Genomic DNA, 10,520 nt, shown 5'->3' with positions numbered 1-10,520 from the left:
TAGAATGGGTGACCCCCTGGGAAGTTCTCGTGTTGCACCCCTCTTTTTTTTGTTTCGAAATCCAAATTTCGTATTCGTTCTTTATCCTGTAGTAATTTAGCTCCGTCGGAACGATTGCTTCATATTTTGCTTCTTGTCGACGAATGAAGGCGGATCTGAAGGCGCGAGACAAATCAGGAACGGTACGGCTCGATCAAAACCCGGATCGTCGCTCAAATTTGTCGGCGCAAATGTATCAGCGCAAGCGTGATGGATTGATTTCATGGCAATTTAGAGTTGCGCGATGAGGGAAAAAAACAGGGTGCAAATCAATAACAAAAAAAAATATGAAAGCAAATAAAAAAAAGGGTAAGAGGAAAATACTTGAATTGACGCTTAAAAGGAATTCCGGTCTAGAAAAACCACACTGCTTCGCAGGACGGGATGGTTTAAAAGAATAAAGCGAAAGGAACATGGCGGGTGCGATCATACCAGCACTAATGCACCGGATCCCATCAGGACTCCGAAGTTAAGCATGCTTGGGCGAGAGTAGTACTAGGATCGGTGACCCCCTGGGAAGTCCTCGTGTTGCACCCCTCTCTTTTTTCTTTCGAAATCCAAATTTCCTATTCGTTGTTTATCCTGTAGTAATTTATCTCCGTTGAAACGATTGCTTTATATTTTGCTTCTTGTCGAAGGATGTAGGCGGATCTGAAGGCGCGAGACAAATCAGGAACGGTACGGCTCGATCAAAGACCGGATCGTCGTTCAAATTTGTCGGCGCAAACGTATCACTGCAAGCGTGAAGGATTCATTTCATGATAATTTAGAGTTGCGGGATGATGGAAAAAAACAGGGTGCAAATCAATAACAAAAAAAAAATATAAAGTAAATAAATAAAAGGATAAGAGGAAAATGCTTCAATTAACGCTTAAAATGAATTCCGGTCTAGAAAAGCCACACTGCTTCGCAGGACGGGGTAGTTTAAAAGAATAAAGCGAAAGAAACATGGCGGGTGCGATCATTCCAGCCCTAATGCACCGGATCCCATCAGAACTCCGAAGTTAAGCGTGTTTGGGCGAGAGTAGTACTAGAATGGGTGACCCCCTGGGAAGTTCTCGTGTTGCACCCCTATTTTTTTTGTTTCGAAATCCAAATTTCCTATTCGTTCTTTATCCTGTAGTAATTTAGCTCCGTCAGAAAGATTGCTTCATATTTTGCTTCTTGTCGAAGCATGAAGGCGAGTCTGAAGGCGCGAGACAAATCAGGAACGGTACGGTTCGATCAAACCCCGGATCGTCGCCCAAAGTTGTCGGCGCAAATATATCACCGCAAGCGTGATGGATTGATTTCATGACAATTTAGACTTGCGCGATGAGGGAAAAAAACAGGGTGCAAATCAATAAAAAAAAATATATGAAAGCAAATAAATAAAAGGATAAGAGGAAAATGCTTGAATTGACGCTTAAAATGAATTTCGGTCTAGAAAAGCCACACTGCTTCGCAGGACGGGGTAGTTTAAAAGAATAAAGCGAAAGGAATATGGCGGGTGCGATCATACCAGCACTAATGCACCGGATCCCATCAGAACTTCGAAATTAAGCGTGTTTGGGCGAGAGTAGTACTTGGATTGGTGACCCCCTGGGAAGTCCTCGTGTTGCACCCCTCTCTTTTTTGTTTCGAAATCCAAATTTCCTATTCGTTCTTTATCCTGTAGTAATTAAGCTCCGTCGGAACGATTGCTTAATATTTTGCTTCTTGTCGAAGCGTGAAGGAGGATCTGAAGGCGCGAGACAAATCAGGAACGGTACGGCTCGATCAAAGCCCGGATCGTATCACCGCTCAAATTTGTCGGCGCAAACGTATCACCGCAAGCGTGAAGGATTGATTTCATGATAATTTGGGGTTGCGGGATGATGAAAAAAAACAGGGTGCAAATCAATAACAAAAAAAAATATGAAAGCAAATAAAAAAAAGGGTAAGAGGAAAATACTTGAATTGACGCTTAAAAGGAATTCCGGTCTAGAAAAACCACACTGCTTCGCAGGACGGGATGGTTTAAAAGAATAAAGCGAAAGGAACATGGCGGGTGCGATCATACCAGCACTAATGCACCGGATCCCATCAGGACTCCGAAGTTAAGCATGCTTGGGCGAGAGTAGTACTAGGATCGGTGACCCCCTGGGAAGTCCTCGTGTTGCACCCCTCTCTTTTTTCTTTCGAAATCCAAATTTCCTATTCGTTGTTTATCCTGTAGTAATTTATCTCCGTTGAAACGATTGCTTTATATTTTGCTTCTTGTCGAAGGATGTAGGCGGATCTGAAGGCGCGAGACAAATCAGGAACGGTACGGCTCGATCAAAGACCGGATCGTCGTTCAAATTTGTCGGCGCAAACGTATCACCGCAAGCGTGAAGGATTCATTTCATGATAATTTAGAGTTGCGGGATGATGGAAAAAAACAGGGTGCAAATCAATAACAAAAAAAAATATAAAGTAAATAAATAAAAGGATAAGAGGAAAATGCTTCAATTAACGCTTAAAATGAATTCCGGTCTAGAAAAGCCACACTGCTTCGCAGGACGGGGTAGTTTAAAAGAATAAAGCGAAAGAAACATGGCGGGTGCGATCATTCCAGCCCTAATGCACCGGATCCCATCAGAACTCCGAAGTTAAGCGTGTTTGGGCGAGAGTAGTACTAGAATGGGTGACCCCCTGGGAAGTTCTCGTGTTGCACCCCTATTTTTTTTGTTTCGAAATCCAAATTTCCTATTCGTTCTTTATCCTGTAGTAATTTAGCTCCGTCAGAAAGATTGCTTCATATTTTGCTTCTTGTCGAAGCATGAAGGCGAGTCTGAAGGCGCGAGACAAATCAGGAACGGTACGGTTCGATCAAACCCCGGATCGTCGCCCAAAGTTGTCGGCGCAAATATATCACCGCATGCGTGATGGATTGATTTCATGACAATTTAGACTTGCGCGATGAGGGAAAAAAACAGGGTGCAAATCAATAAAAAAAAATATATGAAAGCAAATAAATAAAAGGATAAGAGGAAAATGCTTGAATTGACGCTTAAAATGAATTTCGGTCTAGAAAAGCCACACTGCTTCGCAGGACGGGGTAGTTTAAAAGAATAAAGCGAAAGGAATATGGCGGGTGCGATCATACCAGCACTAATGCACCGGATCCCATCAGAACTTCGAAATTAAGCGTGTTTGGGCGAGAGTAGTACTTGGATTGGTGACCCCCTGGGAAGTCCTCGTGTTGCACCCCTCTCTTTTTTGTTTCGAAATCCAAATTTCCTATTCGTTCTTTATCCTGTAGTAATTAAGCTCCGTCGGAACGATTGCTTAATATTTTGCTTCTTGTCGAAGCGTGAAGGAGGATCTGAAGGCGCGAGACAAATCAGGAACGGTACGGCTCGATCAAAGCCCGGATCGCCGCTCAAATTTGTCGGCGCAAACGTATCACCGCAAGCGTGAAGGATTGATTTCATGATAATTTGGGGTTGCGGGATGATGAAAAAAAACAGGGTGCAAATCAATAACAAAAAAAAATATGAAAGCAAATAAAAAAAAGGGTAAGAGGAAAATACTTGAATTGACGCTTAAAAGGAATTCCGGTCTAGAAAAACCACACTGCTTCGCAGGACGGGATGGTTTAAAAGAATAAAGCGAAAGGAACATGGCGGGTGCGATCATACCAGCACTAATGCACCGGATCCCATCAGGACTCCGAAGTTAAGCATGCTTGGGCGAGAGTAGTACTAGGATCGGTGACCCCCTGGGAAGTCCTCGTGTTGCACCCCTCTCTTTTTTCTTTCGAAATCCAAATTTCCTATTCGTTGTTTATCCTGTAGTAATTTATCTCCGTTGAAACGATTGCTTTATATTTTGCTTCTTGTCGAAGGATGTAGGCGGATCTGAAGGCGCGAGACAAATCAGGAACGGTACGGCTCGATCAAAGACCGGATCGTCGTTCAAATTTGTCGGCGCAAACGTATCACCGCAAGCGTGAAGGATTCATTTCATGATAATTTAGAGTTGCGGGATGATGGAAAAAAACAGGGTGCAAATCAATAACAAAAAAAAATATAAAATAAATAAATAAAAGGATAAGAGGAAAATGCTTCAATTAACGCTTAAAATGAATTCCGGTCTAGAAAAGCCACACTGCTTCGCAGGACGGGGTAGTTTAAAAGAATAAAGCGAAAGAAACATGGCGGGTGCGATCATTCCAGCCCTAATGCACCGGATCCCATCAGAACTCCGAAGTTAAGCGTGTTTGGGCGAGAGTAGTACTAGAATGGGTGACCCCCTGGGAAGTTCTCGTTGTTGCACCCCTATTTTTTTTGTTTCGAAATCCAAATTTCCTATTCGTTCTTTATCCTGTAGTAATTTAGCTCCGTCAGAAAGATTGCTTCATATTTTGCTTCTTGTCGAAGCATGAAGGCGAGTCTGAAGGCGCGAGACAAATCAGGAACGGTACGGTTCGATCAAACCCCGGATCGTCGCCCAAAGTTGTCGGCGCAAATATATCACCGCATGCGTGATGGATTGATTTCATGACAATTTAGACTTGCGCGATGAGGGAAAAAAACAGGGTGCAAATCAATAAAAAAAAATATATGAAAGCAAATAAATAAAAGGATAAGAGGAAAATGCTTGAATTGACGCTTAAAATGAATTTCGGTCTAGAAAAGCCACACTGCTTCGCAGGACGGGGTAGTTTAAAAGAATAAAGCGAAAGGAATATGGCGGGTGCGATCATACCAGCACTAATGCACCGGATCCCATCAGAACTTCGAAATTAAGCGTGTTTGGGCGAGAGTAGTACTTGGATTGGTGACCCCCTGGGAAGTCCTCGTGTTGCACCCCTCTCTTTTTTGTTTCGAAATCCAAATTTCCTATTCGTTCTTTATCCTGTAGTAATTAAGCTCCGTCGGAACGATTGCTTAATATTTTGCTTCTTGTCGAAGCGTGAAGGAGGATCTGAAGGCGCGAGACAAATCAGGAACGGTACGGCTCGATCAAAGCCCGGATCGCCGCTCAAATTTGTCGGCGCAAACGTATCACCGCAAGCGTGAAGGATTGATTTCATGATAATTTGGGGTTGCGGGATGATGAAAAAAAACAGGGTGCAAATCAATAACAAAAAAAAATATGAAAGCAAATAAAAAAAAGGGTAAGAGGAAAATACTTGAATTGACGCTTAAAAGGAATTCCGGTCTAGAAAAACCACACTGCTTCGCAGGACGGGATGGTTTAAAAGAATAAAGCGAAAGGAACATGGCGGGTGCGATAATACCAGCACTAATGCACCGGATCCCATCAGGACTCCGAAGTTAAGCATGCTTGGGCGAGAGTAGTACCAGGATCGGTGACCCCCTGGGAAGTCCTCGTGTTGCACCCCTCTCTTTTTTCTTTCGAAATTCAAATTTCCTATTCGTTGTTTATCCTGTAGTAATTTATCTCCGTTGAAACGATTGCTTTATATTTTGCTTCTTGTCGAAGGATGTAGGCGGATCTGAAGGCGCGAGACAAATCAGGAACGGTACGGCTCGATCAAAGACCGGATCGTCGTTCAAATTTGTCGGCGCAAACGTATCACCGCAAGCGTGAAGGATTCATTTCATGATAATTTAGAGTTGCGGGATGATGGAAAAAAACAGGGTGCAAATCAATAACAAAAAAAAATATAAAGTAAATAAATAAAAGGATAAGAGGAAAATGCTTCAATTAACGCTTAAAATGAATTCCGGTCTAGAAAAGCCACACTGCTTCGCAGGACGGGGTAGTTTAAAAGAATAAAGCGAAAGAAACATGGCGGGTGCGATCATTCCAGCCCTAATGCACCGGATCCCATCAGAACTCCGAAGTTAAGCGTGTTTGGGCGAGAGTAGTACTAGAATGGGTGACCCCCTGGGAAGTTCTCGTGTTGCACCCCTATTTTTTTTGTTTCGAAATCCAAATTTCCTATTCGTTCTTTATCCTGTAGTAATTTAGCTCCGTCAGAAAGATTGCTTCATATTTTGCTTCTTGTCGAAGCATGAAGGCGAGTCTGAAGGCGCGAGACAAATCAGGAACGGTACGGTTCGATCAAACCCCGGATCGTCGCCCAAAGTTGTCGGCGCAAATATATCACCGCATGCGTGATGGATTGATTTCATGACAATTTAGACTTGCGCGATGAGGGAAAAAAACAGGGTGCAAATCAATAAAAAAAAATATATGAAAGCAAATAAATAAAAGGATAAGAGGAAAATGCTTGAATTGACGCTTAAAATGAATTTCGGTCTAGAAAAGCCACACTGCTTCGCAGGACGGGGTAGTTTAAAAGAATAAAGCGAAAGGAATATGGCGGGTGCGATCATACCAGCACTAATGCACCGGATCCCATCAGAACTTCGAAATTAAGCGTGTTTGGGCGAGAGTAGTACTTGGATTGGTGACCCCCTGGGAAGTCCTCGTGTTGCACCCCTCTCTTTTTTGTTTCGAAATCCAAATTTCCTATTCGTTCTTTATCCTGTAGTAATTTAGCTCCGTCGGAACGATTGCTTAATATTTTGCTTCTTGTCGAAGCGTGAAGGAGGATCTGAAGGCGCGAGACAAATCAGGAACGGTACGGCTCGATCAAAGCCCGGATCGCCACTCAAATTTGTCGGCGCAAACGTATCACCGCAAGCGTGAAGGATTGATTTCATGATAATTTGGGGTTGCGGGATGATGAAAAAAAACAGGGTGCAAATCAATAACAAAAAAAAATATGAAAGCAAATAAAAAAAAGGGTAAGAGGAAAATACTTGAATTGACGCTTAAAAGGAATTCCGGTCTAGAAAAACCACACTGCTTCGCAGGACGGGATGGTTTAAAAGAATAAAGCGAAAGGAACATGGCGGGTGCGATCATACCAGCACTAATGCACCGGATCCCATCAGGACTCCGAAGTTAAGCATGCTTGGGCGAGAGTAGTACTAGGATCGGTGACCCCCTGGGAAGTCCTCGTGTTGCACCCCTCTCTTTTTTCTTTCGAAATCCAAATTTCCTATTCGTTGTTTATCCTGTAGTAATTTATCTCCGTTGAAACGATTGCTTTATATTTTGCTTCTTGTCGAAGGATGTAGGCGGATCTGAAGGCGCGAGACAAATCAGGAACGGTACGGCTCGATCAAAGACCGGATCGTCGTTCAAATTTGTCGGCGCAAACGTATCACCGCAAGCGTGAAGGATTCATTTCATGATAATTTAGAGTTGCGGGATGATGGAAAAAAACAGGGTGCAAATCAATAACAAAAAAAAATATAAAGTAAATTAATAAAAGGATAATAGGAAAATGCTTCAATTAACGCTTAAGTGTGTGCCTGTCTAGAAAAAAAGCCACTTGTCTTCGCAGGATGGGTAGTTTAAAAGATAAAGCGATCAAGAAACATGGCACGGTGCGATATTTCCAGCCCTATGCACCGGATCCATCAGAACTCCGATTAAGCGCTGTTTGGGCGAGAGTAGTATAGACTGGGTGGACCCCCTGGGAAGTTCTGTGTTGCACCCCTATTTTTTTTGTTTTGAAATTTCCAAATTTCTATTCGTTCTTTATTCCATGTAGTGATTAGCTCCGTTCAGAAAGATTTGCTATATTTTGCATTACTTGTCGAAGCATGAGGCGTCTGAAGGCGCGAGACAAATCAGGACGGTACGGTTCGATCAAACCCGGATCGTCGCCCAAGTTGTCGGCGGCAATATATCACCGAAAGCGTGATTGGATTTGATTTCATGACAATTAGCTTGCTGCATGAGGGAAAAAAAAAAAAAAAACAGGGGGCAAATCAATAACAAAAAAAAATATGAAAGCAAATAAATAAAAGGATAATAGGAAAATGCTTGAATTGACGCTTAAAATGAATTTCGGTCTAGAAAAGCCACACTGCTTCGCAGGACGGGGTAGTTTAAAAGAATAAAGCGAAAGGAATATGGCGGGTGCGATCATACCAGCACTAATGCACCAGATCCCATCAGAACTTCGAAATTAAGCGTGTTTGGGCGAGAGTAGTACTTGGATTGGTGACCCCCTGGGAAGTCCTCGTGTTGCACCCCTCTCTTTTTTGTTTCGAAATCCAAATTTCCTATTCGTTCTTTATCCTGTAGTAATTAAGCTCCGTCGGAACGATTGCTTAATATTTTGCTTCTTGTCGAAGCGTGAAGGAGGATCTGAAGGCGCGAGACAAATCAGGAACGGTACGGCTCGATCAAAGCCCGGATCGCCGCTCAAATTTGTCGGCGCAAACGTATCACCGCAAGCGTGAAGGATTGATTTCATGATAATTTGGGGTTGCGGGATGATGAAAAAAAACAGGGTGCAAATCAATAACAAAAAAAAATATGAAAGCAAATAAAAAAAAGGGTAAGAGGAAAATACTTGAATGGACGCTTAAAAGGAATTCCGGTCTAGAAAAACCACACTGCTTCGCAGGACGGGATGGTTTAAAAGAATAAAGCGAAAGGAACATGGCGGGTGCGATCATACCAGCACTAATGCACCGGATCCCATCAGGACTCCGAAGTTAAGCATGCTTGGGCGAGAGTAGTACTAGGATCGGTGACCCCCTGGGAAGTCCTCGTGTTGCACCCCTCTCTTTTTTCTTTCGAAATTCAAATTTCCTATTCGTTGTTTATCCTGTAGTAATTTATCTCCGTTGAAACGATTGCTTTATATTTTGCTTCTTGTCGAAGGATGTAGGCGGATCTGAAGGCGCGAGACAAATCAGGAACGGTACGGCTCGATCAAAGACCGGATCGTCGTTCAAATTTGTCGGCGCAAACGTATCACCGCAAGCGTGAAGGATTCATTTCATGATAATTTAGAGTTGCGGGATGATGGAAAAAAACAGGGTGCAAATCAATAACAAAAAAAAATATAAAGTAAATAAATAAAAGGATAAGAGGAAAATGCTTCAATTAACGCTTAAAATGAATTCCGGTCTAGAAAAGCCACACTGCTTCGCAGGACGGGGTAGTTTAAAAGAATAAAGCGAAAGAAACATGGCGGGTGCGATCATTCCAGCCCTAATGCACCGGATCCCATCAGAACTCCGAAGTTAAGCGTGTTTGGGCGAGAGTAGTACTAGAATGGGTGACCCCCTGGGAAGTTCTCGTGTTGCACCCCTATTTTTTTTGTTTCGAAATCCAAATTTCCTATTCGTTCTTTATCCTGTAGTAATTTAGCTCCGTCAGAAAGATTGCTTCATATTTTGCTTCTTGTCGAAGCATGAAGGCGAGTCTGAAGGCGCGAGACAAATCAGGAACGGTACGGTTCGATCAAACCCCGGATCGTCGCCCAAAGTTGTCGGCGCAAATATATCACCGCAAGCGTGATGGATTGATTTCATGACAATTTAGACTTGCGCGATGAGGGAAAAAAACAGGGTGCAAATCAATAAAAAAAAATATATGAAAGCAAATAAATAAAAGGATAAGAGGAAAATGCTTGAATTGACGCTTAAAATGAATTTCGGTCTAGAAAAGCCACACTGCTTCGCAGGACGGGGTAGTTTAAAAGAATAAAGCGAAAGGAATATGGCGGGTGCGATCATACCAGCACTAATGCACCGGATCCCATCAGAACTTCGAAATTAAGCGTGTTTGGGCGAGAGTAGTACTTGGATTGGTGACCCCCTGGGAAGTCCTCGTGTTGCACCCCTCTCTTTTTTGTTTCGAAATCCAAATTTCCTATTCGTTCTTTATCCTGTATTTAGCTCCGTCGGAACGATTGCTTAATATTTTGCTTCTTGTCGAAGCGTGAAGGAGGATCTGAAGGCGCGAGACAAATCAGGAACGGTACGGCTCGATCAAAGCCCGGATCGTCGCTCAAATTTGTCGGCGCAAATGTATCAGCGCAAGCGTGAAGGATTGATTTCATGATAATTTAGAGTTGCGGGATGATGGAAAAAAACAGGGGGCAAATCAATAACAAAAAAAAAATATGAAAGCAAATAAAAAAAAGGGTAAGAGGAAAATACTTGAATTGACGCTTAAAAGGAATTCCGGTCTAGAAAAACCACACTGCTTCGCAGGACGGGATGGTTTAAAAGAATAAAGCGAAAGGAACATGGCGGGTGCGATCATACCAGCACTAATGGAACGAAAATCCCATCAGAACTCCGAAGTTAAGCATGCTTGGGCGAGAGTAGTACTAGGATGGGTGACCCCCTGGGAAGTCCTCGTCTTGCACCCCTCTCTTTTTTCTTTTGAAATCCAAATTTCCTATTCGTTGTTTATCCTGTGGTAATTTAGCTCCGTTGAAACGATTGCTTTATATTTTGCTTCTTGTCGAAGGATGTAGGCGGATCTGAAGGCGCGAGACAAATCAGGAACGGTACGGCTCGATCAAAGACCGTATCGTCGCTCTAATTTGTCGGCGCAAATGTATCACCGCAAGCGTGAAGGATTGATTTCATGATAATTTAGAGTTGCGGGATGATGGAAAAAAACAGGGTGCAAATCAATAACAAAATAAAATATAAAGTAAATAAATAAAAGGATAAGAG

The 10,520-nt window shown here is 42.8% G+C and overlaps 18 non-coding genes across 18 annotated transcripts; all 18 read left to right on the top strand.

Annotated features, from left to right (window-relative positions):
* Nucleotides 1–457: 457 nt before the first annotated feature.
* Nucleotides 458–576, top strand: LOC113754871. The gene has a single exon (XR_003465427.1). It is a non-coding gene; the product is annotated as a 5S ribosomal RNA (ribosomal RNA).
* A 416-nt stretch (nucleotides 577–992) lies between these two features.
* Nucleotides 993–1,111, top strand: LOC113754861. Its single transcript, XR_003465417.1, has one exon. It is a non-coding gene; the product is annotated as a 5S ribosomal RNA (ribosomal RNA).
* A 415-nt stretch (nucleotides 1,112–1,526) lies between these two features.
* On the top strand, nucleotides 1,527–1,645 carry LOC113754887. Its single transcript, XR_003465442.1, has one exon. It is a non-coding gene; the product is annotated as a 5S ribosomal RNA (ribosomal RNA).
* Nucleotides 1,646–2,066: 421 nt separating this feature from the next.
* LOC113754870 lies at nucleotides 2,067–2,185 on the top strand. Its single transcript, XR_003465426.1, has one exon. It is a non-coding gene; the product is annotated as a 5S ribosomal RNA (ribosomal RNA).
* A 415-nt stretch (nucleotides 2,186–2,600) lies between these two features.
* Nucleotides 2,601–2,719, top strand: LOC113754860. The gene has a single exon (XR_003465416.1). It is a non-coding gene; the product is annotated as a 5S ribosomal RNA (ribosomal RNA).
* A 415-nt stretch (nucleotides 2,720–3,134) lies between these two features.
* LOC113754886 lies at nucleotides 3,135–3,253 on the top strand. Its single transcript, XR_003465441.1, has one exon. It is a non-coding gene; the product is annotated as a 5S ribosomal RNA (ribosomal RNA).
* Nucleotides 3,254–3,669: 416 nt separating this feature from the next.
* LOC113754869 lies at nucleotides 3,670–3,788 on the top strand. The gene has a single exon (XR_003465425.1). It is a non-coding gene; the product is annotated as a 5S ribosomal RNA (ribosomal RNA).
* A 415-nt stretch (nucleotides 3,789–4,203) lies between these two features.
* Nucleotides 4,204–4,323, top strand: LOC113754862. Its single transcript, XR_003465418.1, has one exon. It is a non-coding gene; the product is annotated as a 5S ribosomal RNA (ribosomal RNA).
* A 415-nt stretch (nucleotides 4,324–4,738) lies between these two features.
* On the top strand, nucleotides 4,739–4,857 carry LOC113754885. Its single transcript, XR_003465440.1, has one exon. It is a non-coding gene; the product is annotated as a 5S ribosomal RNA (ribosomal RNA).
* Nucleotides 4,858–5,273: 416 nt separating this feature from the next.
* Nucleotides 5,274–5,392, top strand: LOC113754879. The gene has a single exon (XR_003465434.1). It is a non-coding gene; the product is annotated as a 5S ribosomal RNA (ribosomal RNA).
* A 415-nt stretch (nucleotides 5,393–5,807) lies between these two features.
* LOC113754858 lies at nucleotides 5,808–5,926 on the top strand. Its single transcript, XR_003465415.1, has one exon. It is a non-coding gene; the product is annotated as a 5S ribosomal RNA (ribosomal RNA).
* A 415-nt stretch (nucleotides 5,927–6,341) lies between these two features.
* Nucleotides 6,342–6,460, top strand: LOC113754884. The gene has a single exon (XR_003465439.1). It is a non-coding gene; the product is annotated as a 5S ribosomal RNA (ribosomal RNA).
* A 416-nt stretch (nucleotides 6,461–6,876) lies between these two features.
* Nucleotides 6,877–6,995, top strand: LOC113754868. The gene has a single exon (XR_003465424.1). It is a non-coding gene; the product is annotated as a 5S ribosomal RNA (ribosomal RNA).
* Nucleotides 6,996–7,951: 956 nt separating this feature from the next.
* LOC113754837 lies at nucleotides 7,952–8,070 on the top strand. Its single transcript, XR_003465395.1, has one exon. It is a non-coding gene; the product is annotated as a 5S ribosomal RNA (ribosomal RNA).
* Nucleotides 8,071–8,486: 416 nt separating this feature from the next.
* On the top strand, nucleotides 8,487–8,605 carry LOC113754867. Its single transcript, XR_003465423.1, has one exon. It is a non-coding gene; the product is annotated as a 5S ribosomal RNA (ribosomal RNA).
* A 415-nt stretch (nucleotides 8,606–9,020) lies between these two features.
* Nucleotides 9,021–9,139, top strand: LOC113754857. The gene has a single exon (XR_003465414.1). It is a non-coding gene; the product is annotated as a 5S ribosomal RNA (ribosomal RNA).
* A 415-nt stretch (nucleotides 9,140–9,554) lies between these two features.
* LOC113754883 lies at nucleotides 9,555–9,673 on the top strand. The gene has a single exon (XR_003465438.1). It is a non-coding gene; the product is annotated as a 5S ribosomal RNA (ribosomal RNA).
* Nucleotides 9,674–10,086: 413 nt separating this feature from the next.
* On the top strand, nucleotides 10,087–10,207 carry LOC113754842. The gene has a single exon (XR_003465400.1). It is a non-coding gene; the product is annotated as a 5S ribosomal RNA (ribosomal RNA).
* Nucleotides 10,208–10,520: the final 313 nt, after the last annotated feature.

This window comes from Coffea eugenioides, unplaced genomic scaffold (assembly GCF_003713205.1).
Source record: "Coffea eugenioides isolate CCC68of unplaced genomic scaffold, Ceug_1.0 ScVebR1_1095;HRSCAF=1893, whole genome shotgun sequence".
NCBI classification, from domain to species: domain Eukaryota; kingdom Viridiplantae; phylum Streptophyta; class Magnoliopsida; order Gentianales; family Rubiaceae; genus Coffea; species Coffea eugenioides.
The sequence above is the reverse complement of the archived record's forward strand: the minus strand, read 5'-3'. Positions and strand labels throughout refer to the sequence as shown.